Below are 25,864 nucleotides of genomic sequence, written 5' to 3'. Positions count from 1 at the left end.
GGTTACCATGATGCTCACATAAAACATCTTATATTTATGGCAGTCTACTTTAAGCTGATAACAGCTTCACTTTGAATGCAAACAAAAGCTCTACATTTTCACCCTCCCCTCATCTTATGTATTTGATACCACAATTTACATTTTTTACATTGTGTATCCATTAACAAATTATTGAAATTGTAGGTATTTTTAATACTTTTGTATTTTAATCTTCATTGTAGAGTTATAAGTGATTTATCCATCACCATCACATTAGAGTACTCTTAATTTAACTATATATTTTCTTTTGCCCCTGAGTTTTATACTTTCTTAAGTTTTCCTGTTACTATTTAGTGCCCTTCCATTGCAGCTTCAAGAACTCTGTTGAACGTTTCTTGTAGGGCCCATCTAGTGGTGATGAACTCCTTCAGCTTCTGTTTGCCTAGAAAACTCTTTATCTCCCCTTTAGTTCTGAAGAACAACTCTGCTGGGTAGAGTATTCTTGGTTGACAGTGTTTTACTTTCAGCACTTTGAATATATCATCCCACTTCTTTCTTTTTTTTTTTAATTTTTTATTGTTATGTTAATCACCATACATTACATCATTAGTTTTTGATGCAGTGTTCCATGATTCATTGTTTGTGCATAACACCCAGTGCTCCATGCAGAACGTGCCCTCTTTAATACCCATCACCAGGCTAACCCATCCTCCCACCCCCCTCTGCTCTAGAACCCTCAGTTTGTTTTTCTTTCAAGTTTTCTGCTGAAAAATCTGCTTATAGTCTTATGGGGGTTCCCTTAATATAATAAGTTGCCTTTCTCTTGCTGTTTTTAAGATGTTCTCCTTGTCTTTAATGTTAGACCCTTTACAATGTGTTGGTGAAAAAAGTTTTTTTTTTTTTTTTAATTCATCTTATTTGGTACTGTTTGGGCTTCCTTGATCTGGATCTCTGTTTCTTTCCCCAAGTTAGGGAAGTTTTCAGCCATTATTTCTTCAAACAACCTGCCCTCCTTCTGGGACCCCTATAATGTGTATATTGGGTTTTTTGGTGGGTTCCCATACATCCTGTAAGCTATCTTCAATGTCTTTAATTCTTTTTTCTTTTTGGTCTTCTGATTGAATTCTACTGTCTGTTTTCATGCTCTCTTATCCTTTCTTCTACATGATCTAGTTTGTTCTTTAAATCCTTCATTATTTTTTTTTTTCCAGTTAAGTTATTGTATTCTTCAGCAATGTGATTTCTGTTTGGTAATTTTTTATATTTTCTATCCTTTGTTGAAATTCTCACTTTGTTCATATGTTGTTCTCCTGACCTCAGAGAACATCTTTACTGTTATTTTGAACTCTCTGTCAGGTAAATCACTTATCTCCACTTCATTAAGATCTGTTTCTGGGATTTATCTTGATCTTTTGTTTGAAGAACTTTCCTCTATTAATTTTTCTTGACTTTTTATGTTGGTTTTTGTGCATTAGATAAAACAACCGCTTCTCCCAGTCTTGACAGAGTAGTCTTGCTAGGAGATGAAACTTGTCAATCACCCTGGCCTGAGCTCCTGGTTGCCTCTCAAACTTTTGTGATTGTCCAACCTGCTTTCTTTATTCTAAGTGGCTCTAAGTATTTGAGGGTGTACCAAGACCTATTAGTGTCCCTAAAGGAAGAATTGTATTTAACAGCTAGATGCAGTATAATTGGAAGCTAGACCCTCAAACAGCATCAGGAAAGTAGGTATTTAAACCTCTTCCAGGGAGAAACTGGGAGAGAGTGTTTTTGCCTACTCCCTTTGCACTGCACCCAGGTGTATAGCTGCAGTGTGGTGTCTGTGGGACTTGTGAATGGAAGCCCAGTTGGCTATCAGAGCTGGGTGATCTGGGGACTCATCCCTCAGGAGCAGAGCAAAAGCTGGATGCAGATGTGTGTACAAACTCCTTCCAGGGAGATACTGGTGACTTGGAGCATGCTAGAGGGAGGAAGAAGGAGGTGTCTGCTGGTTTCTGGGGTTTCAAGAACAGATCACAGCCAGCCTCAAGATGTATACTAAATTAGAGGTCTGATCCTGAGGCAACAACTTTCAAAGTTTGCAGATGATCCCCTTCAGGAAGACCTGGAGATGGGTGATTTCCCCTGCTCCCTCTGTGCTGAGCCCTGGGGAGATAGCCACAGCAAGTGCTTGCATGTCCATTAATAACTGTTTCTTTGTTTGTTATTGTCTTGTGGGTCTCATGAACACAAGGCTCATTGGTTTTCAGAGCTAGGTGTTTTGCAGGCCTGTCCTGCAGGTGGGAGTCTTAAGAGCTGGGGTGCTAAATGTGAGGTTCAAACCATTCACTCCTGGGTAGGAATATGGGAGTTTGGAGTTCCCTCCCAACTGTATGGGGCTGTGTCAGGCGTGGGGTTTATGGCAAGAGTGTGTCTCAGCATTTCCTACCCATTCCAATATGAGTGTTTTCTCATTTGCCCAATGTATAGGAGTCTCTCAGATAGTTTCTCTATTTCTTTCAGAGGTAATTGCTGTGTATAGCTGTACATTTGGTATTGCCATGGGAAGAGGGAAGCAGGCTTCACTGTCTCCATCATGATCAACTTCTCTATTTTACTTTTATTATTGAAGGATATTTTTGCTAGGTTTAAAATTCTAGGTTGACAGAGTTTTTCTCCAGCAATTTAAAGATATTATATCACTGTCTTCTGGCTTCCATCATATCCATTAAAAAGTTGGCTGTCAACTATATTGTTGTTCCTGTGTAGGTAAAGCCTCTCTTTTCCTCTGCCTGCTTTTAAGATTTTCTGTTTTGTTTTCAGCTTTTAGAGGTTTTACTATGATGTGTGTAGATGTAGTTTCTTTTTACTTTATCCTACTTGAGGTCCATAGGGCTTCTTATCTGAGTTTGATATCTTTCAGCAGTTTTGGTAAGTTCTTAGCCATTATCTCATTAGTTACTGAGTTTGGCTCATTCTCTCTTTCCTCTCTTGAGACTCCAATTTTATGCACATTAGAATTTCTGTCTTCTCTTTTACTCTGTTTTTTGAAATTTCAATCCTCTTGCCTTTCTAAAGCTTCTTTCTGAATATTTTCTTCTAATATATCTTCCAGTTAACTAATTCTTTCTTAAGCTATATGTAATCTGCTGTTAAACCCATTCACTGAGTTCTTAATTTGGAGTATCATGTTTTTTTACAACAGAATTCCCATTTGATCCCTTTATGTAGCTTCTCATCTTCTGCCCCAATTCTCTATCTTATCTTTTTTCAACTTAGACTTTGTAAACATAGTTATCTTAAAGTTTGTGTCTCATGGTTCTTTTATCTGGAGCCCCTGTGAGTATATTTCCATGGTCTATTTTTCTGCTGAGAACATGTCATTCATATTGTCTTACCTCCTTATATCCAGTTATTCTTTTAAATTATATGGTGGACACTGCATTTGCAAAATGATTTTTGGAAATAATTTGAGGATTACAGTAATGTTATCTTTCTCCAAAGAAGTATGTCCATTTCTGCCAGGTTCTTAGAAGCATTAGCAATTAAGGATTATCTTTATATAATTTCACAGGTTGGGGGGAATTTATACTAAAGTCCCTTTAGGGACATGTTTACTTTTAAGTCTCCATTTCTTCTAGGATACACTCTTCATGATTCCAATCCAAATAATGGGAATTCACTATGCTGTTTTTCCTTTGTGGGCTCTGACTTCATTGTCATCACTTGAGCCCCAGAAAGCTGTCAACAGCTTGTTTTAGGCTTTCAACAACTGTCTCCAAAATTGGGTTTGGCCTCCAGGGAAATGTAGCCCTAAACACCAGACTCACTTTCTTTAATCTCTTTCTCCTTCTGGAGCTTGACTCTGCAATTCTTCATTCAATTTTTATATCTCTAATGCCTTTATATCCTAATTATTAAAAACTTTTTAGATTAATTGAATAGATGCATATGTGCTATGAAAAATAAAGTTTTATTTGGATTTGGGTAATTTGCTCTGACAATGACCTTCACAGGATGGATGTAAGCTATCCTGTGTAGTGGTTAAGAGCCCAGGATTTGGAACCAGCAAATCTGGTTCAAATCCTTGTTTTGCTTCTAGTAGCAGTGTGATTTTTGGCAGCTTACTTAAACTTTCTGGTTCCCATCTCTCACTGGTAAAATGTAAATGATGATTATAGATTCTTTGTTGACAAATAAATAGAATAATATTGCAAAAATATAATACAGAGTTGGCATCTAGTATAAACACCATCAAATGGCAACTATTGTTATTCAATATGAACTATTTAAATATTTAATAACATCTGCCAAAGACAACTATTTTAGATTTAAAATGATTATGAGATTCTGTTCCCAGTGTTGTATTTCAGAAAGGAACTCTTAGGTCATGGCTTTGGGGTCCTGGCAATACCTGCTTTGTAATTTTTCCATATCCAAATCTTAGCAGTGTTTATGCTGTAGAAGTCAGGGACCCAGTGGAATACTTCCTTGCATTCTGGGGCCAATTAAAAACTCCAATTAAGGAAAATTCTGGCTCTGCCCACAGGTAGCCTTAAAGCATGCTTCTGTGCATAGATGTGTAGGTGTTCATGTGTTTGAGTTTCTACAATTGCCCTGATTGTTTTAATGGCTTTACTAACTCCCTATTTACACACAGGTAAAGCCAAAGGTGCACTAGCAAAAAGTCCCTATGATTACCCTCAGGGCCCCCATTGTTATAGCCCTACTTTAAGCCACTTGACCCTGTTTTTATACATCTAGAGATTATCTACCCTTCAGGAGACTATTCCTGCCAATTCTGCCTGTTGGGCACTTGAAAGCAGGTTCATTTAAACATCAATAACTAGGAGTCTTCATTGACCTCATGCTGCTTAAGTCCTAACCTAGTCTTGACCCTAGAGTCAAAACTTTGTGAAAAGTCAGTAAAAGTAGCAAACAATGTTATATTATTTTTGGCAGACTTTGCACAACAATGAGAGGGTTTAACAATAGTTAATTATGGCTTAATAGTTGCTTGCTAACAAGTATTGGGTTTTTACAATGTAGCAGGCAATATGCACACATGCTCTCATTTGACTCACATAGCAACCAAATGAGGCAGGCACTGTCATTACCCCTGCTTTAAAGGCGAGGAACTGTGGTTTACAGGGGCAAAGTATTTAACCTGAGGCCACAAATCAGCCACAGGGTTCATGTCAGCCATTCTTGGAATCTATGTGCTCTCCATGTAGAATATTAGGTAGGGAAACTTAAGACTCAGTTTAAGATGGAGAAAGCTGTCTTGAAGCTTTGAAGGAACATCCAGAAAATTAATAGGTCCATAGTTATCCCACAGAATTGCTGTTAAAATGAGGTAGATTATTCTTTCAAAGACTATCCTGGTAAGAATAAAGACTGAGGATCTAATGAAAATAATTAGGTTAGCAAGCATCAAAACCAGCCCATCAGAACAGGGACAGAATAGTCTGGCAGCAAAGGAATAGCACCTGGTCATGTAAGTGATGATATTCAATAAATAATCCAGAAGAGGAGGCATTAGCAGGTCTTGAGAAGCTTCTTAGAGAAGCTTATAATTGACAAAATGAAAGGTAACACTCCTATAAGCTGTGAAAAGTTAACCTTCTGGGCCCAACTGGAATATGTGTTTCCACAAAATCTCTGACTAGACACACTCAGTGTGTAACCATGTTACAGAACTGACCCACATTAAGGATTCTAACAGCCTAACCCAAGGCCTTCCACACAAATCATTACACTTGAGGCTCTTTTATGGAGGAGAAATGAAATTATAATAAGAATAAAATTTATTAAGTTACTTAATGGTCCTGCTGCCTTGCCTGCTAATATAAGGTTTTGATTTTGATTTTGGCTTTTGCCTATGAATACTTAACCAAGTAGAAGTCTGAAGTGTTAGGCCCACATTTACCCTAATAGTTCTGGTTACCCTCACTTACCTGAGGGATGGAAATAAATTAAATAAATAAATAAATAAATAAATAAATAAATAAATAAATTCCCCCTTTAACTTTTTGAAACAATTAAAATGTAGCTTCAGAAGATATTATGAGACTGAACAATCCTTCATTCACTTTAGCCTTTTTATCTAATCTGACCAGTCTGTGTAGAAATCAATTCAAGGACTGCTAATATCAAGGTTTAGGTGTGAAGGTAAAGTGGTGTAAAATACCCATTCCAAAGATGATGGTGATGAAGGAGGAGGGATCATATCATCCATAGCAGTGGCTTCCCACAGTGAAGGTATACAAACTAAGTTCCCATGTATTTGCTGGGCATACTACAAGTCAGCAATCCTGGATAATGCCTGGCACACTAAATGCTCAAAGAATGCTTGTTGGGTGAATACATTTACTTAGAAAGTGAGCTGGTCAAGGCTTTGAGCTGGATCTTAAAGGATGAGTTTACCCAGTGAGGAAGAGATTCGTTCAAATCAGAGAGGCAAGCAAAGGGATGAGGATGACTTTTAAGTTCCCACTCAGGCAGATGGATGGGCAGTGGTGCCATAAACTAAACAAAGTGATGGATGGAGGAGGAGGTGCCAGTCAAATTAATAACAAATTAATAATGTGACATGATATTTTGTCACAAATTGGGGAAGTTCATGTTTAAGGGATTGATGCATCTTGCTGAGTGTTACTGTCTCAAATTACCTTCTCCATATTTACACAACTGGAATCCTCTTGTAACCTTTTTTAGTGGGCATTCTATGACTATCCTAGAGCTTGAGTCTTTGTAAAGTTTTGATTTTGTTGGCTACCAAAATGGGATATTGTTTACTAAAAGCTAAGATGGCCGTGAGAGAACTCTCTAAAAGCAGAAACTTTATTTCAATGATCTTATTGTCACCTTCATGTAATAGGTATGCTGTCATTTTTCTTTTTCATTACTCACTAAAGCCTAATGTGTTTGTGTGTTGATATTTTGTAGATGAGGGAACTATATTAAAATACAGCCTCATTCAAGGATGTGGGGGGGGATTGGGAGGGAGGTTGGTTGCAAATTAAGAGATGGTCATAGCACAAAAGCAGAGAATGAAGATGAATATAGTAGTGAGGTTACTCAACCCAAAGTAGTGAAAACTGAGTATTACTCCGGAATGAAATGCCACATGGCTGGGAGACATGGCCTGAGCATGTGTAATTGAGAACATGTCTCTGGAGAGGAGAGGAAAAGCAGAATGGCTCTTTAATAAATTAAGTCAATGTCTCTCAAAATGTATGTTTTCTAAATCAAGCATTTCCCAAAATGTACATTTCCCAAATCTCTCTAAGAGATTCTCTTGGAGATTCACAATGCTAAGTATTAGCAGTGACAGGCTCTGAGAAGACCAGCAGCAAAGGAAAACTAACTTTATTTAATCCAAATTTGATCAAACTTATTTGACCTTGGAATGTATTTGTCATGGAACATTTAGTGCCACCGCCCAGAAAGGTGTGGGAAATGTTGAATTAGGAAACCATGTTTAATTTCATAGTGTCTCGTACGTACTAGGTGATAAATAAAACTTATTTTTGAATTTTTGTAAGTACTTTTCAAATAACAAAATCATTATCTGCTGTCAACAGTTTTTTCAAAAAATGAATTAAAAAAAGTGAAGTAGCCATGACCTTCAGAATCAGGACAGAACCTTAGAATTAGAAAGAACGTGGCTTTCTTAACATCTACTAAAAATAATTAAAGAAATTTCTACCATCTCAGGGCCTGCCCAATTTAGGGATAAATTATTCCCTCCAGTTCCATAGCACATCGTTCCTCTGAAACTATTAATTCTGCTTACATACCTTCTGAGTGTGAGTGAAATTTAATTATCTCATTTTCTTTAACAGCAGAGAGTAGATTAATTGTTTAAGAGAAAAATATGGCTTGTTACATGGGTGGAAAGGGGCAGAGTCCCTGGTGTGCCACTGTAGATATGACCATCAAGGCAGAAACTTGAAGTAGATAGCACAGGAAAGTGTATAGTCACACAGAAGATAGAACTAATTATTCATTTAACACTAATTTTCAATTTACACTGAAATTTATTTGGTTTTGTCAAATGAGAATAAATGTGTTCATCAGGCAAACTGCAGTTCAGATTTTGACTTAATCACTTTCTAGCTATTTAGGCACAGGCAAGTCTCTGAGCTTCAGTTTCCTCTTTGTAAAATGGCATTAATATTTGGAGCACTAGAATAAAGCCTTCCTCATTTTATCATTTAGAAGTCCTCAGGATGATTGTTTCTCACTCTCATGCCACCCTAAAGCAAAGCTTCCTAGTAGACACACCCTACTCCATCCCACTCACAGTTCTGAAGGAGAGAGATCCAGCCAGAAAATAGACCTACAAATGATAAACACTTGAAATACACAAGTCACTTAATCCTTCTCCCTTAAATGGAAATGCAAAACTAAGGATTACCAGGCATACAAGGAGAACTGCAGCATGAAAAAGAAAGACAAAAACAAAAAACAGAAAAAAAAATCCCAAGACCACACACACACACACACACACACACACACACACACACAAAACAACAAAAAGACAAAAACTAACCCAGAAAGGGGTGGGGGGGAGACAATTAAGGAATAGAAAACAACACTAAAAATACTCTAATTAATATGCAAGGGGAATTTTGGAGAAAATATGATATCCTTAAAATTGGGACAAAATGCTAAGAAAAAGAAACAATTAGAGAATGAAAGAGAATGATTGCAGATTTAAAAAAAAATAGTACTGGTTGAGAAAAAATTTAATTACAGAAGACCTAGAAAATAAATCCAAAGACTCTTTCTATTCTCTTAAAACATAGGGGGAAAAAGACAAAGAATTGAAAACTATGAGACAAAAGATCAGTCAGAAGTACAGCCTAGGAGTCTCACATGCAGTTTTGAAAATGAAAAAAATTATCAAAAAAAAAAAAAAAACTTGAAGAAAACATTTCCAAAGCTGAAGGACAAAATTCTTCAGAATTAAAAGAGCTTCTGAATGCCCAGAACAATTAAAGAAAAGAGAGCCATACCTAGAAACACCTTTGATGTGTCAGAATACCAAGGATTAAAAAAAAAAACTTCTAAAGGCTTCTATACCCAGCCAGATGTCAATCAAGTATGAGGGCAGAATAATATTTTCTGGCAAAAAGATCTCAGAAAGTTTATCTACCATACATCCTTTCCTTGAAAAGTATTTGAAGACATACCCAGAGAAACAAGAGAGTCAAATAAGAAGAAGGTTGTAGGGTCCAGGAATCTGTAGTTACAATCTAGATTCCTGAGAGCAGTGGGAAAAATTTGCACCATGACCATTGAATAGAAGGTTCAGAGGGCAACCAGTACAGATTGGAATAGAAGGATGGTGAGGAGATGGGGGATGGAGGTCTCCAGGAGAAAAAGGGGACTTGACAGAAAAGACAGGCTTGGGGAAAACTAATCACAAAGACAGATAATGCAAAAAGAGCCCAACAGCACCCATTGGAAACTCCAGGGATCCCTGGTAGGGTAAGGAATATATACTAAAGCGGAATGTTTAATAAAATCATAAATCACACATGAAGCAAACTAAAACATGGCGATATTGGTGGATAAAAAACAAAGAGAGAGAAATTCCATTGAACCTTGATGCTGGGAACATCCTCTCTCAGTTGTCCCAGGGGTTACGATGTTAGACTTCTTAAAAAGAATACACTCCTAACACATGACTTGATCAATCTATGGATAAATCAAGGAGATGTGGCTGCAACTTTAGGACAAAATGTAAGGTATATGTTTATATGACAAAATGAGACTTGGAAGGTGGATAAAAGGGGAGGGTCATCAATAATTTTACTTTTTAAAGTGAGAAATCGAGAGATACAATATTATCAAAAGTTAATGAAACAAGAAATAGATTTAGTATAATACTTTATATTACAAATATAAACACGGGAAGAACAATAGATAACAAATATAACAAAAAAATAATAATATAAACATCAGACACTGTAAATGTACAGGATTGGGTGAGGGGGGAAGGGTGGTAGGACTGAGCCAAATGATCGAACTTTCATATTGAAGAGTCTATAAATTATATCCTTTATTGATACATTTTTTTTAAAAAAAAATAGAATTATAGGCATATTATCTACATGGAAGAAAGAACAGAAGAAATGACAATGGAAACAACCTTAGAATGGGATCTTGTCTGTCTCCTTTTTCCAACATTGTATCCTTTGTGCCTAGAATGGCACTGGGGACACCTGCTGATCAATGGGTAGTGAAAAGAAGGTGACTCTGGGAAACAATACATGAGTGCAGAGGAGAAGGGTCAGAGGCTGTCTCTTCCCAACATTGAATGGTTATCAGATAAAGGTACAATTCTGATGAAAAAAAATTATAGTGGAAGGACAGAGGAGAGTGGAGCATGCCATGAATGGGGATGCTCCTTGGGGACATGACAGGTAAGGTGGGACCTGGAGGAGGAATCAGCCAGGTGAAGAAAGAGAGCTCCAGACTGAGGGAACATGTGTGCAGACTGGGTGGGGAGAAGATCCAGGTGGCCAGAGCAGAATGCGATGGGGAGGCAGGCTCTGTGTGAGCCCGTGCAAGTAGGCAGGAGCCAAGTCTAACAGGGTTTGGCAGGCCACGTAGGGGTGCTGATGAATTGCTTAAGAAGCACGAAGTGAGGCCTCTGACTTCTCTTTGTTTCCTTATCACCGATGAGGCTGGGTTCTCCTGGCTCTGTGCTTACACTTGAGACCACAGCTTGCACACAACTCTGTTCTTGGCCTTTGGGGAATGGACTGGACTTCTGGATTTGATTTTAAGTATCTAATAACTTTGAACTCCCAAAGAAGAAGAAAATACTACATACTAGGTGACTGAGTAGAATATCGTCCACTTATTGCATACTTTGTGTCTTTGTTGCATAAGTCGAAGGGGAGGTGCAGAGAATGTTGGGGGGAAAGAGCTGGATTTTATTATCCAAGTTTTGGTGCTTGTCAGGAAGTTACGATACTGTTTTAGCAGGGAGGCAGAGAAACATTAACAGGGCAATTTAGGCATTGATCTGTGGCAAGGCACGTTCTATTCAAGAAGCCAGAGGAGTGTTTGCTGGGCTCTCAGGAGCATGGGGCCAGGCCAGATGCCAATGATAATTGTAAAGATATGGGCTCTACCCTGAAGAAGTGCCTATTCTTAGAAGACAGAAATAGATGTGGATGAACACAGATCCAGATTCTCTCAGAGCACAAATGCTGCACGGGGATTAGGCTTGGTGCTCTGGGAAGCTGAATGAACTCTTCCAATCCACTAGGGTCCTTGTTAGTGCATCGAAGCAGTAATTTCCTCAATGACAAGAGTTCACGTCGCTTCCTAAGGCACTTAACTTACTGCCAGGATATTGGTTGCACACCAGGGGAATCTGGCTCACTAATCTTTAACACTTGTCATAATTATTTTTCCTTCAATAATACTATTTTCCCCCTGAGAAACTCAAAATTATTACATAAGAAATGTAGAAATATAAGAGTGTGATATTTTTTAATAAAATGTAGTCAGTGGCCCTGGGGAATTTTTGTAGCAAAAACCTCTCAAATCAATTATATTTTCTCATTTCTAGTTCCAATAATTGAATATTTTATTTCTGTATTTGTTTAAGTTCTTTCAAAATGAAAAGGTGGAGTTGTGTTGACACACTGGGAAAGGAGGGTATTATTAATTAAAGTTGTTTAAAGTATACGATGAAAACAGTGCTGATGCATATAAATGTGCCTCAATGAGCTGCCAGCTGCTTGGCCAGGTTGTAGGAATCCTGTCAGCAATCCTGGGCGGGGGGCACAGTGGTGCATCATTCCGTCATCTCTAGGAGGTAGGTCTGCAATCACAACTCATCCAGGGAAAAAGGAAATGATGCAGCCAGGTGTCGAGTGCCCGTGACTCAGCTATTTAGAAAATCCACAATCACTGACCTGTATTTCTCACATTTCCATCAGAATGTTCAGTTCTGATCCCTCCGTCACCTCAGCTGGGCGCTCATCGTCATTTACTTCCATTGTCTCATCTGATTCTCACGTCATTACTATGGTGTAGGTGGGAAGGTGGTGGTGGTGGTTATTGCCCTTTAAAAGGTAAGGAACACCAGGCTCAAAAAGGATGAGGATGGGATGCCTAGGTGGCTCAGTTGGTTAAGCGGCTGCCTTCGACTAGATGATCCCAGGGTCCTGGGATTGAGCCCTGCATTGGGCTCCCTGCTCAGCGGGGAGCCTGCTTCTCCCTCTGCCTGCTCTCCCTGCCACTCCCCCAGCTTGTGCTCTCTCTCTCTCCGACAAATAATTAATTAATTAATTTTAAAAATCCTAAAAAAAAAAAAAAAAAGGGTTGAGGATGGTGCCCAAGGTCACAAGGCTGCTGGGTGGTAGAGCCAGAATCAGACTGGAGGTCTTTTGATTCCTTGCAGGCACTTCTTGCTGACTCTGAGACCTCAGAGGACCTCAGGCCCTTCTTGGCCTGACTTCTGAGCTTCAGCCATTGCACCCCACCCCTGCCACACAAGTGATCTGAATGTCTGAATAAACATGGCCTGGGAAGAGCAGCCCCTAGAAAGTTCCTGCTCCCAACTGGATGCTGATGTTACCTAGAGGCATGGGAACTCTTGGAATGGCATACATCTCACGCAGGAGTCAGCATTAGTCAGAAAACAATCATGAAGCAGGTAGACCTTTGACCCTCTCTTACTAGTTCCCTTAGTATGAATAATACCACCCCTAATTTCTCTCTCTCTCTCTCTCCATCCTTTCCACCCTCTGCCTCCCTGCCTTGCCCATTCTCATAGGAAAAACTCAAGGGGCTTCTGACGTTTTTTGAGGTTGGTTAAGGATGACCAGAGCGACCCACTCAGGGAAGGTTAATTTCAGAGTCCAAGCAATGAGTTTTCCAGAGCCTGCTTCCTCCAACCCATGCCACTGGAGATTAATAAATAAATGTTGGTTATTGCTCTTTGGCTCAGAGGATGCTTGGTCTGTTTGCCTAAGTCAATCTCATATTCTTGTATTTATTCACTGTGACACCAGAAGGCAAAATGAGAAACAAGAGTCAAAATGACAAAAAGGCTGATTTTGCTTTGAAATGAAGGACTTTCAAGTAATCAGAACTCTTTGGAAAAGAAATGGCCATATCAAGGGGCCATAGGCCCTTTGTTGCCAGAGGTAGTTAAACTGAATCGATGACCACTTACCGAAATGTGTTGGAAAAGGAGAGTATGGTTAGAATAGATGACCTCTAAGGTTCAACCCTGAGATATTTAATTTGTTTATCCTTCCCATAGACACATTTCTGGAGTACACACAGAGGGAATTGGGTCAGAGGTCAGGGTCAATGGTCAGGCACCTTTAGTCCATCTGTCGCCTTTGCTAACCCAAGCTGCTCATCCACAAAGTCCAGTGAGGAATGTGGCACCAGGAGAGCAGCTGGGCAGAAGACAGGACCATAGTTCATGGGTCAGAGTCTCCCTGATTTCAGCTACATTCCCACCACGGACAAACTTCACAGCAGCAACCACTTAACTAAACCAAAGGATCTATTTTGATGAGATTCTGAAACAAGAATCCCTAATGATTTTCTCCCCCGAATCACAGGAAAATGTAGCAGAGATATCATCATATCATTTGGATGTGTACCCACTTGCCAGTTACTCTGGATTGATGCTTCCTGATGTAAATAATCAGCTGAACATAAAATCTGAATCATATACAGTTATTTGACACTTTATTCAAGAAAAAAAAAAGTTGGCTATTTAGGCAAAAACATCAGCCTAGGAGTTTTCCTGGCAAATGTGCTATAACTAAGTATATATATAAAACAGTCCCCATTATGAGCAAGTAATGGTCAGGCCATTCCAATGGGCAATTTACTCTACAGGAAATCACCAGGGCCTGTGCTACATGCATGCTCTTTTCCGAGTTGCTCAGAGCCATTTAGAAAATTACTATTGTTATTCACAAAATGCTCCACCAATCTCAGGAATTAACCCTCTTCCCAACATGTCTAATTTACTTGTTCTTCAAGTAATAGGTACGTTAAAGTTGATACGGGTCCAGTGTCTAAATAAGAAAAAATAGCTGCTTTTTACTGAGTGCTCTGTATATCCCAGGTACTCTGAATGCTTTGCATACAACCTCATTAAATCCTCACAACAAGCCAGATGTATTATTATCCCTATTTAAGAGTAAACTGAGACTCGGAGAGGAAAATAATTTGTCCACGGTTACAGAGCTCCTAGTGCCTGGTGCATAGTAAGTGCTGGATGAGGGATCGTTAATGTTAGTTTATACTAGGAGCACAGCTGCGATTGGAGTTGAGATCTAACATTCATCAAAGCCTCTGCAATGGCTTCTATGTGGTTCTACCCCATACAAATTGCACTATCCGTGAGAAGGAGGTGTGTCATGCCCAAGTGTCACTGGCAGGAATCCTTGTCCTAAGGGAGGCATGTTGAAGATGTCACACTTTCAGTAGCTCCCTATTAGTTAAGGGCATGTGGCATGTGAAACATAATGATTAACACAGAAGTCTCCAAACTTGGGTAGGGTATGCAAAGAATTTTCTAGAAGTTTCTAGAAGCTGAATGATACAGTCAGGGTTAATGGACTCTACGACTAGCTTCTGTTTGTGGATGTCATCCTTTCTAAAACTGATTTGCCCAAGACTGCTCCATGGGCAAGGCTCAATGCCATCTCTCCATTCCTGCCTCCCCTGCACCACAGATTTCTACCACATAGGTCACTCCTCTCACCCAGGCCTGTCCTGTGTACATGCATAAGAGACACCCACTCTCAAGGGTGCAGCTCTGTGGGCACAGGGCTTAGTGAGATGCTGGTGACTTTGTGAGAATTGGAGAAAAAGCATCCCTTCCTCTGGGAGAATGGAGTGTGGGCTGAATCTTAGTCCCTGCTCACACGCTCAGCAGTGTGCCCCTATGCACGTCATTGCCCGCACCAATCTTACTACAATCCTTAGAATGTTCATTGTCCTGAAATAAAGGACTGTGGCTTTTTGTTTTTTAAGGGGCACTTTCAAATACTGATTTCCAGGAAGCCTTGAAGTACGAAGTTTTCTGGGGTTCTTTCAGAAGGTTTGTGAGCAAAATCATTTCATGCAGTTTGGGAAGACGAGATCACTGGGCTCCCTCACAGGACAACCCAACTGAGGCATTGTCAATCCTCAAAGATCTCAGTTGAGTCAACCGAAGCTCATTTACCAGTCAGGAGGGTTAACTGCTCACTCTTTATTTCTAAACAAAGATTGTTGAGCATCTCCTAAAGCACAAAAATATAATTGCTGGCCAGACAACGATGAAGATTGAATAACAGACTCATAAAATAAATGGCCAGAAATTCCACAGCAACATTTTCAGCCCAGAGCTTCTCTGACTTCAGACTGTAAATACGCCATTTGAAAAACAAAAAGATGGACTCAACATTCCAGTTCCCCAATATCCCCAATATCTTTAAGAGCAGGGCAGCCCACTACTCCTGTGAAACTCAGACTCCGCAGACATATTTTTTTATTATTATTATTATTATCTTATTATTATTATTATTTTTTTAACCAAACAGAGGAAGTGTTGGTTCAGTGCATGACATGGTGCTTTCTCAGCCCTTAACTACTCAAATGAATATGATTTTCAGGTCAGTATTATTGATATGATATAAATCCAGTTTTCTTGGGAGACACTGCCTTTTAAAATAGATTTCTCAAGAATTAAAGGGTTTCTACCTCACCTTCTTTTCATTATATTTATGAGTCAATGGGGGAAGAAAGCCAAGGGGTGCCTCTGCAGTGAGCTAACAGGTGCACCCCAGGGAATGAAGGAATGAAATAATTAATAAACACTTAGAAGTTCCATCTACGTATCATGCATGGCATTAGGAGATCATAATAGGAAAAGCCAGTGGTTATTAAGCACCTACTATATGCCAAGTGCTATTCTAAGAAAGGTACGGATATTTGCTCACCGAAGCCACATGGCATCCACTTTGACGGAACTGAGTAGCTTGCCTGCCACCACACAGCTGGTGGAATTTTTCTTCCCAAATGCTTATTAGTCATTTATATATATTTTTTTCTTTTCTGAGTTTATTTGACAGAGCTTTGTATCTATTAGTGATAGCATGCACACATTATATATTGAAGTATTTTTCCAAGTTTGCTGTTCATTTTCTGTGTGTGTGGTGTTTTTGACAGAGTCAAATCTATCCTTATTTTTATTTATATTTCATTTACTTAGTATCAGACTTACAAAAACATTTCTTGCCCCAAGATTATTAAATCTTCACCTAAATTTTCTCTAGTAATTGTCAAGTTTTATTATAATACATTAAAATCTTTCTAGAATTCATTTTAGTTTAGTATTCATCTAATTTTACTCTACTCATGACCACCCCCAATTACACAGTGTCCTAGTATTGTTTCCTGGAAAGTTACTTTTCCACTCATACATTTATTCAACAAATCCTTTTCCAGAACCTACAGTGAGCAGGCATTTTTCTAGGTCCTGGGGTTACATTACATTATAATGGGGAGAGGCAAACATATAGTATGTTAGGTGGTGCTAATTGCAGGGAACAAAGAGGGGATGGAATGGCTATTTTACACAGAGTGGTAGGTATGTAAGGTCTGTGAGGAAGGTCTCTCTGAAATGGTGATGTTAGGGGAGAGAACTGAAGGAAGTGAGAGGTGACCTATGTACCCAGGGAAGGGCATTCCAGGCAGAGGGAACAGTAGGTGCTGGGCCATGAGGTCAGATTATACTTGATGTGTTCCAAAAATGGCAAAGAGACCACTCTAGCTGAAGCAGTACCACAAATTAGGGGAGATGATACTAGAAGAAGTCAGAGGGGTGGCTGGAGACAGATCATGTAGGACCTGATAGATTATGGTAAGCACTGTGGATTTTGGCACTGGATGAGCATAGCACATTACATTTCCCAAAGATGGCCACAGCCACATCTTGTGGGCTTGTCTGCAATATGGCATTGCCATACCCTCAACCTCTTTGAATCTGGGCAGGCCTGGTAACTGCTTTGGCCAATAAAATACGGCAGGAGGGATGCTGTAACAGTTTGGGGAGTAGCCCCTTACTGGTGTGGCAGCTTCTTCTTCCTGCCTCTTAGAAGCCAATCACAATGGAAAAAATGCAACTACCCCAAGATCACCATTCTGTGAGAAGCCCAAGCCACAGAGCCCTGGATGATGAGATGCCACATGAAGAGACAGAGAGACCAAGGAGCCACAAGGCACCAGGCACGTGGGTGAAGAAGTGGAAGGGGATCCTCCAGCCTGGCCATCACCTAAATGCCCCAATTCCTGATCCATGGTATCTTTTTTTTTTTTTTAAAGATTTTATTTATTTATTTCACAGAGAGAGACACAGCGAGAGAGGGAACGCAAGCAGGGGGAGTGGGAGAGGGAGAAGCAGGCTTCCCGCGGAGCAGGGAGCCTGATGCGGGGCTCGATCCCAGGACCCTGGGATCATGACCTGAGCAGAAGGCAGACGCTTAACAACTGAGCCACCCAGGCGCCCCTGATCCATGGTATCTTGAGCAAGATTGAAATGTTGTCTTAAGCCATCATCTTTTGGGATAGTTGGTCTTACGGGAATAGAGAACTGGAACAGTGAGGAAGGAGGCTTTTGGAGGGGTTTGAGCAGTCACATGATTTGACCTGTTCTATGACAATTCCTCTGGGTCTGTGCTGAGAACAGAGGGAAGAAGGGAGAGTGTGGAAAGGAAACCAATATGCAGAGCGGGTAAGAGACCAGAGTGGTAGAGGCTGAAGAGGTGAGAAGTGATTCAGTTCTGGATATATTTCAAAGGACATGTGGATGGGAGTTGCTGATGGATTAGATGTGTGTTGTGAAAGAAAGGCATGAAGGATGGCTTTGAGGTGCTGGCCTGACAGAGGAAGAACAGAGGAGGCTTTTAGTGACATGAAAGGAAACTGCAGGAGGAGAAGGGTTGGAAGCAGGGAAATCGGGAATTCTGTTTTGGACATGTTAAGATTATGAGGCTGAATATACATTCAAGTAGAGATGCTGAGTGTTGTTGGGCAGCCGGGTGTCCAGTCAGAAGACAGGTCAGGGCTGGGAGAGGTAAGTCTGGGCATTGTTGGTGTTCCCATGGTCATATCAGACCAGAAGCCCTGGGGAATGAATGCAGACTGAGCAGAGAAGTTGGAGGACTGAGCCCTGAGCACTCCACCATCTATGGATGTGGAAGAGTTGGAGAAGGAACCCAAAAAGGAGGCTGTGAGGGAGTGAGGAAGGCGGCCAGTGAGATAGGAAGAGAAGTAAGAGAATGATGTTCTGGAGGCAGAGGGGTAAGTTGTTTTGGTAAGGAAGGAGTGAATAATCATGTCAGATCTGCCAGAGAATCCAGTCAAATGAGGACTGACCATTCTCGATATTACTGTCCTTGTTCTTGATATTACTGATTCAATATATTTATCATATACCAAATTTGCCTATGTGTGTGTGAACTTTCTCTTCTCTCCCACTGATCTGTATATCCATCTGGAACCATATGGCCACTGAAACTTTCATACTCCACAAGGCAAGCACCATGACTGCGCCCCCACCTTTTCTTCTTTTTTCCCCCAAGAATATCCTGGTTATTCTAATCTGAAGTTCATCAGAATTTTAGATTGGAATTTTATCAAGTCCCCTTCTACCCCATACGCACTGGAAATTTTATTTTGTATATTTTTGGCATACAAATTAGTTTGGTGAGAGTTAATACTGGGTCTGCTTATCTAGTCTCCACACATTATGTGTTTCCACTTATATGTTTCACAAACCTAAGTAGATTTTTTTCATATAGTCTCATGTGTTTTCTCTTAAGTTCTTTTCTAGGTATTTAAATTGCAGTGGCTTTTGTGAATTATATCCCCTTTTTCTCATTATATTTTCTTACTGGCTATTTTTGCTCTAAGAAATCTATTTATTTTTGTATGAAGAATTCTCTTATTATTTCTAATGATTTTACAGGTGATGCAAACAGATTTCACACCTTTGTTATTTCCATGGGCATGAAATTTCACAGCTCTGGAATCAAATAGCCAATGTATAAGGCTGTCCTAATTTCTGCTGATAAAATTATTCCTACTTTGGAGAATGGGATTTAATATGCCAGTTTTTCAAAGTGTGTCAATAAAGAACTCCATGATTTCCAGGTGCTCTGAGAATGATTGTAGCTGCACATCTCAAATTGTCCCAGATATTTCCAATTTCATATATTTTCCCTTTGTTAACCCATGAGTCAGACCATATGTCCTTTGATCTTTGCTTCAAAAAAATATTGTCATGGCATTTAGAAACAAGGACAGCCCAGGCAAAGTTGTAACATATGGGATCTTTTTCCTCTGAGCCCCTAACTTTCCTCTCAGCATTTTTCCTAGTTCTGTGTACCTAGAGCCCACACGTGCGTGCACGTGCACACAGACACACACACAGTCGTGTCCTGGAGGAAAAGGGGTTTTATTCAAATAATGTCATGTGTGCTGCTGTGAAGCCTGGACTCAGGATCACCTTAAGGCTGGCTGGTGTGGAAGGCTTCAGAGTTGGGAAGCCAGGGTTTAAACCTCACCTCTAACTGTATGCACTTGGGCAAGTCACTTAACCTTAGAGCCTCTATTCTCTCTATGTGAATATCTACTTTGTAGGGCTGTTGTGGGGACTCAGAAAATGACTATAAAATGCTCACCATAGGTAAGAGCTGAGGAAACAGTACCTATTACTTTGATTTAGAAGGAAGTTCCGTCTTATTGCTCAGGTCCTTAAGAAAATTCCTTGGTCTCATGCTGTAGAAGTGAAGCAAAGCTATCGATGCAAAGTGACCAGAATGAGAATGCAGGAAGAATGGGGTCTCAACCTCCTAATTCTGCCTTTTGTACACCTACCTATAGAAACAAACCACCAGTGGCTGATGTCTCCCATTTAGAACTAACCAGCCTCCACTCAGAGGCTGCAGTGTAGTCACCATGGGGCAGACATTTATCATTTTTTGCTGTCACCTTCCAACTATCCACCCCTTCCTATCACCACTCCGTTTTTCCTTTTGAGGATGCCTTCATGTGCAGAGCTTTGGGAAGTAGGGCCTGAAGTCAAATGCACAGACCTGACCTTTCTCTGGGGGCAGGCACGAGACCTAGATGCAGCTCATCACACTCTCCTTTCTCTCTGGGATTCTGTATTTTACATAAAGAATGCCCCAAAGTGGGGACAACTGAGGTCATATCTGTCACAGTGGTGGCCACATTACAGGGCGCAGACTGTGTTCACATTTCCATTACTGTGGTTCTTAATGTTGTTCTTACTGGTTCTGGTGGCTTGGCCTTCAGACTCCCTCACTTGCTGCTCTCTTTTACACCTGGTTGTTCCAAATTGTTCCAAAAGATTGCCTTTTTGTTTAGCACAGGTCAGTTTGGTTTCTCTCTCTTGCAACAGTGCACTGACCGAAACGGCCAGATTCCAAGACGAAAAGAAGAAAAGCAACTCATCCCACTTAGCAAGAATTCTCTTACTGTGGTCAACAGCTGGTGCTTGGGGGAAAGGTGGACTCTTAAAACACATGACTAAATGGGGCATCATGGCTGAGTTGAAGTTCTCCATTTTCACCTTAGAGAGGATTTTGGAGTAGAATGCCTTTCAGTTTGCAAATTTATCACCAAAGGAGGCAAGAGGATGGAGGGGTGGAACAGGGATAGTGAGGATCAGCACGTGCGAGGATCAGCTCAAACCCAAACCCTTTGTACGCTTTCAGGAGAACCTGAAACAATTTTTCTGTTCAGAACGGGGAAAAGTAAATGCTGGCTTTGCCTTTCCTCTCCTCATTTTCCATTGTTTCAGCACTGCTCCTTGGGCCTGAGAAAGCTGCCACAAAGCATTTTATTAGTTATCTGATTGTCGTCCTACTTAACATGTTCTGTGGTCTGCTGGCGGATGGTAGTTTAAGCAGGATCTAATTGGTAACATATTGTCGATTGAATTAAGTGCCATATGATAGAGATTTAAACCATGGTAATTTTTCCATAAAGAAAAATCTGTCAACAGGCTACAGCAGAGGACCATTAATAAATCAAATTGTCATGTTTATTAGTTATCACAGGAGTCTCGTTGTCTTGTATTTGTGATAGCCCCCCCCCCCCATTTTTAGCACCAGTAACAGGTATAAAGAAGAATCTCTGACAAGGTGCTTTTCAATGGGTTCGTATTTGTACACAAACACCTGTTCGTATTTTAATCATGAGAAAAATGGTGCTACTTCACTTTAAAAGGAACATGGATTTGGGCTGTTTTTTGGATGAGGGATAATGTTTTTATTTTCTTGCAGTTATGTTTTAAAACATTGGGAATCAACACATTGATAATCAAAGAAAAGCCAATGAAAACAAAAATGAGAACACCATTTGCTGATGGGATTCGCAAAAAAAAGAACTGGTAGAATGTACTACAGGATTTGTAGGAGAACGGTTGCTGCAGTTTGATTTGTAATATTATAAAAATTGGCAATAAATTAATTTTCCATATATGGGAATGATTCAACAGATTATGGAACATCAGTACCAGGGAGCAAAACAGCTATTTGAAAGAATGAGCTAAATCCTCCCTAATGACACATCATTAAGAACCAATGTCATTTATACTTTCCCTTTTCTTTTAACGTCCTGTACTGAAAGTCACTTTCCACATTTGTCTCCTACATGAATAAGAAATAATAGAATTGTATTTTGCAAATGTACCCTCCCCGGAATCTCCTAAAACCCTGCGCACTGAGTAAGACAGGTTATTATACCCATTTTACAGATAAAGAAACTGAAGCGCCAAAGAGAAAGTGATTTATCGAAGGAGTCCCCTAGCTGTCAACCTCAGGAGGCAGGATGCAAGGATGCAAGCTCTTCCTCTGAACCCATGTGTAGAATAAAGGGTCTAGAAATCAGAGACCAGCACCCAGCTCCTCCCCAGACTCTTAAATCTCAGCGTGACTTTGAACTTTTTTCTGAATTCTCTGCGACCTGGCTTTCTCATCAGTCACATTTCAATACCACTTAGTACTGTAGAGGCAACCCTGGCGGCTAGGAGCACAGAGTCGGAGACCCCCGCTCGGCCCAGTCCCACCCGGCTCCGCACCCATGGGCCAGCTATCTGCTACCTTCTAAAATAGACACAATCGCAAGGGATCTGATGCAACAACATTAGAAGGCATGTAACGTGTGCACACATGTGACAGACACTGACCCCATGCCATGTACTGTCATTTGGATGCCAGTTACAGGTCTCTACTGCCCAGGTTGCTGTGCACATGGACACACAAGAGGTGTACGAACTTGTGTCATCAAATCCACCAAGCTCTAGAGCTTGCTCTGATTGCCAGTGCGACTCATGGGGAAGATCTGCCCCAGGCTCCTTTCATGGCCACCCCCCTCCCCCTACTATACCTTCGCAGGGCTTGCACTTGAGGATCCTTGCTCTGACCTCCTCTGTATCTCCTTATACCTCGTTTACCGACCCTACATCCCACCTTCGATCTTTCCCACTCTCCTACCATTTCCCTTCAAGTCTAACAGCTTAATTGCAGAAAAGAAGGTGATGATGATGATGATGATGATAAAAAATAATGATGGTCACTAATACTTATTGAGCCCTTTCAATATGCCAGGCACTTTCCTAAGCACTTTACATGTATCAGCTCTGCTAAACCTTACTTAAGAGGTAGAGACTATTGTTGTACCCATTTTACAGATGCCAGGTGATGCAGAGAGGTATAATGAATGACTTGCCCAAAGTCACAACAAGCGTTAAAGATTTGAACCCAGAAGTCCAGGGAATGAGCAATGTATATTTTTTCCACTTTCTAAATGCAAAATAAATAAAAAATATGTATGACACAACTAAGCACTAAATGCAGGTTGTTGCCCAGAGAAAGAGAACCACAGTAGAGAGAAGCAAAACCAAAACCTTAGCATATTGAGTGTTTGTGTTACTTTCACTGTAATAATCTCACATCAGCAGTGAGATGAGAAACCCTGATGGACCTAGGTAAAGGAAGGAACTCTTTCTCACTTTGCACTAAGGGGAAAATGCTTCTGAGAAAAGCAGACAGCGTAATTTTTTAAAAAATAAATATTTAGTTGTACATTCGAGACTCAAAGAACAAGCTTAGTGCCACTTCTCTGCTGTTGTGGGTGTTGGTTGGCTTACTCATATTTAGGTTGGCTTACCCTATTTGAGTTGTAATATCAGGTCGCAGAATACCTGAACGGCTCTACCTCATAGAATTTTCAACCCTTTGAATAAAAGAGATTATGAACTGTGTATCTACACATGATTTCACTTTTACATTTGTAAGAGCCTGAGTAGCAAGGAATTCACATATTAGGGGGAAAAAATCCTTTATCACACCATTAGTTTCAAAAATACTGTCACTATTGCTGTTTTGTATTAGATGTGTGTCTATGTGTCTATATGTATGTACATATGCATGGAATGGGCCGTATATACATGCACGATGTCTGACACGATGTGCTATCCAGAGAATATGAGCTAGGGCTGTCAGACCCTATTGTTGAGAAGGTCATTTGTTCTGGGTTATTTATGCAGAAGCAGTGGTGGCCTTAGGGCAAAACGCATATTCTCTCCTTCCTGTGATCAGGCCTCTGGGAGATCATCTCTATGACCATTCACAAGGGTCTAGTCTGTGGCCATGTCATAGTCTCTTTTTGGGGGGTGTAGCAAACGGCCTAAATAAGGTTCAGACACACTGTTCATAAGGCCTGTAGGCCCAGCTATCATCACAAAGGGTATCAGCACATCCACACCAAGGTTGTACATCCCTCATATGCTGCACCCACATGAATTCTGTGACTCTTTCGGATCATACTCCAAGTCTGCCTCCTCAGTCTGTCCAGCCACTCACCCAGGGCTGAATTATCTCTATGGGTGCAATGGGGGTGCTCCCTGCTGCCCAGTCCTGAGGAGGAGGGCTAGGCTACTCTGATGCAACCCCCAAAAAGGGTACAAAGCAAGGGTTACTTCTTCTCCACCCATGGCAGCCCAGAGGACCAAGACGCTCTTCAGCTTGATCTTACCTCTCAACTCACAGGCTCCTTTTCTTTCCCTCTCAAATAAGATGTTCAGCTTCTTTCTTCTGAGGCTGTGTGTGTGATGCTCCCATCTCACCGGCAAGCTTTCTGGATGGCACTTTCTGTATAAACAGGAAGAGTGTGTGTGGTCACGACTAAAGTGTGCAGGTGCTGATAGAGGATGTGAAAGTGTGGAGGCGAGTGACTAAACCAGCCAATGGCATTTCCCCACCAGATACCCAACTACCCTCCTGTTACCTACCACAGGGCAAGGTCTACCAGAAGGCTGGAAGCAAGAGCCTGGGCCCCACTCTGAGGGACCAACCACCTGCCATAAACCGAAAGAATGTGGTTGGTCATGGAGGCCAAGGGTGAAGTTCTTTACTGCTCTGCCTCTCCCTAACTCTGTGCGGACTCCTTAAAAGAACATTTTTGGAATCCCTTAAATACATTCTTACCATCAAGTACACTGATTTAAATGGCCTACTTGACTTGTCTGAAACTCTGCTGGCTTCCCAAACTGCCCATACATAGGAGACCAGAACCAAAAGCCTTGTCCTGCCTGTGGTCTGTAATAAGTCTTCTAGAACTTTCTGGAATAGAGATGCAGTGGGAGAGAAGGTACACTAGATCAGTAATCAGATGACCCAAGGCTCCTCTATTTGTAGGGTTTCTACCAACTCATGTCCATTCTCTAGTCGGGCTAGTGAACAGTAGGGCATCTTGCCTCACACCCTTCCATTCTACCCCATTCATATCTGGAATTACTTTCCGTCACCAAGGAGCTTACTGATGGACACTTTCTCAGTTCCTGCCTTATCTGTTCCCCTGCAGCGTTTGATACCAGGGACCATGTCTTTACTCCTGGAACTTCCCTCTTGGCCTCCATGACTCCACATTCTCCTGGTTTGGGTCAGGTGATCTCTCTCATTGTCAGGCTCCCATTCCTCTGTCAATGTCTTAATTTTTGTCCCTCCCCAGGGCTCCGTGCTTAGTCTAGTGGTTCATGTTCTCCACGGGTGGCCTATTTCCAAGCCCACATCCATATATTCACAAGTCTCTGCTGCTCTCCCAGGATGTTCCCCGGGCACCCTGGCTCAACTGGCCAAAATGAAACCCTGGTCTCTAACCTTTCCATGAAACCTGTGAAATCCTTCCTGCCTTGCTCCCAACTTGCTCCTGTTTCCCCCTCCTGAGTTTGCTTACTTCTGGCCTCTTGCTTTGTTCTTGGCTAATGCAGCTTCTTCAGGCTTGACCCTCAATTACCCTTGTCCAAACAGAGCCATTCATCTGTATCTTCAGGCTGGATTCACTTCTGAACATAACTAGAAACTGCTCCACCCAAGCCTATGCCAACCACTGGGGAATTATCCATGTATTGACCACATCAGGTCCCCGGCAAGGGGAAAACCTTTCTTTCTCGTACATTAAAATATTCAAACCAGAAATGGGGAGTCTTCCTGCCTTCTTTCCTTTCTCACATACTCTTCAACCTTTAATCTCCAAACCCTGTCAATTCTACCTCTTAAACCACACCACAAATTATTCCTCTCTTCTCCTTTCCTGTAGCCAGGCCCTGACTCCAGGCTTTGTCATCAATGCCCCAGGACCCAAAGGGGCATGTATATGTACCCAGGGTGTGCAAGAACATTCAGAGTTGGGGGAGAAAAGTCTTAAATATCTACTCATGCTTACTTGTTTTATCTGTATTGAGGTTAGAGTCACATAACATAAAATTAATGATTAACCATTTTAAAATGCACGATCCAGTGACACTGAATATATTCACAATATT

The 25,864-nt window shown here is 40.9% G+C and overlaps 1 protein-coding gene across 3 annotated transcripts in view; it reads right to left on the bottom strand.

Annotated features, from left to right (window-relative positions):
* Positions 1 to 24,218, bottom strand: part of AFF3 (ALF transcription elongation factor 3) — a 564,644-nt gene extending 540,426 nt beyond the window's left edge. For all 3 annotated transcript variants that reach the window (XM_081831996.1, XM_081831995.1, XM_081831997.1), the window contains exon 1: positions 24,076 to 24,218. The gene's annotated coding sequence lies outside the window, so the exon portion shown is untranslated. The remainder of the gene's footprint in view (positions 1 to 24,075) is intronic.
* Positions 24,219 to 25,864: the final 1,646 nt, after the last annotated feature.

Source organism: Leptonychotes weddellii, chromosome 10, assembly GCF_054177405.1.
Source record: "Leptonychotes weddellii isolate Sample4059 chromosome 10, ASM5417740v2, whole genome shotgun sequence".
Lineage (NCBI taxonomy): Eukaryota > Metazoa > Chordata > Mammalia > Carnivora > Phocidae > Leptonychotes > Leptonychotes weddellii.
Note: the sequence above shows the minus strand (reverse complement) of the source record. Positions and strands in the feature narration are given on the sequence as shown.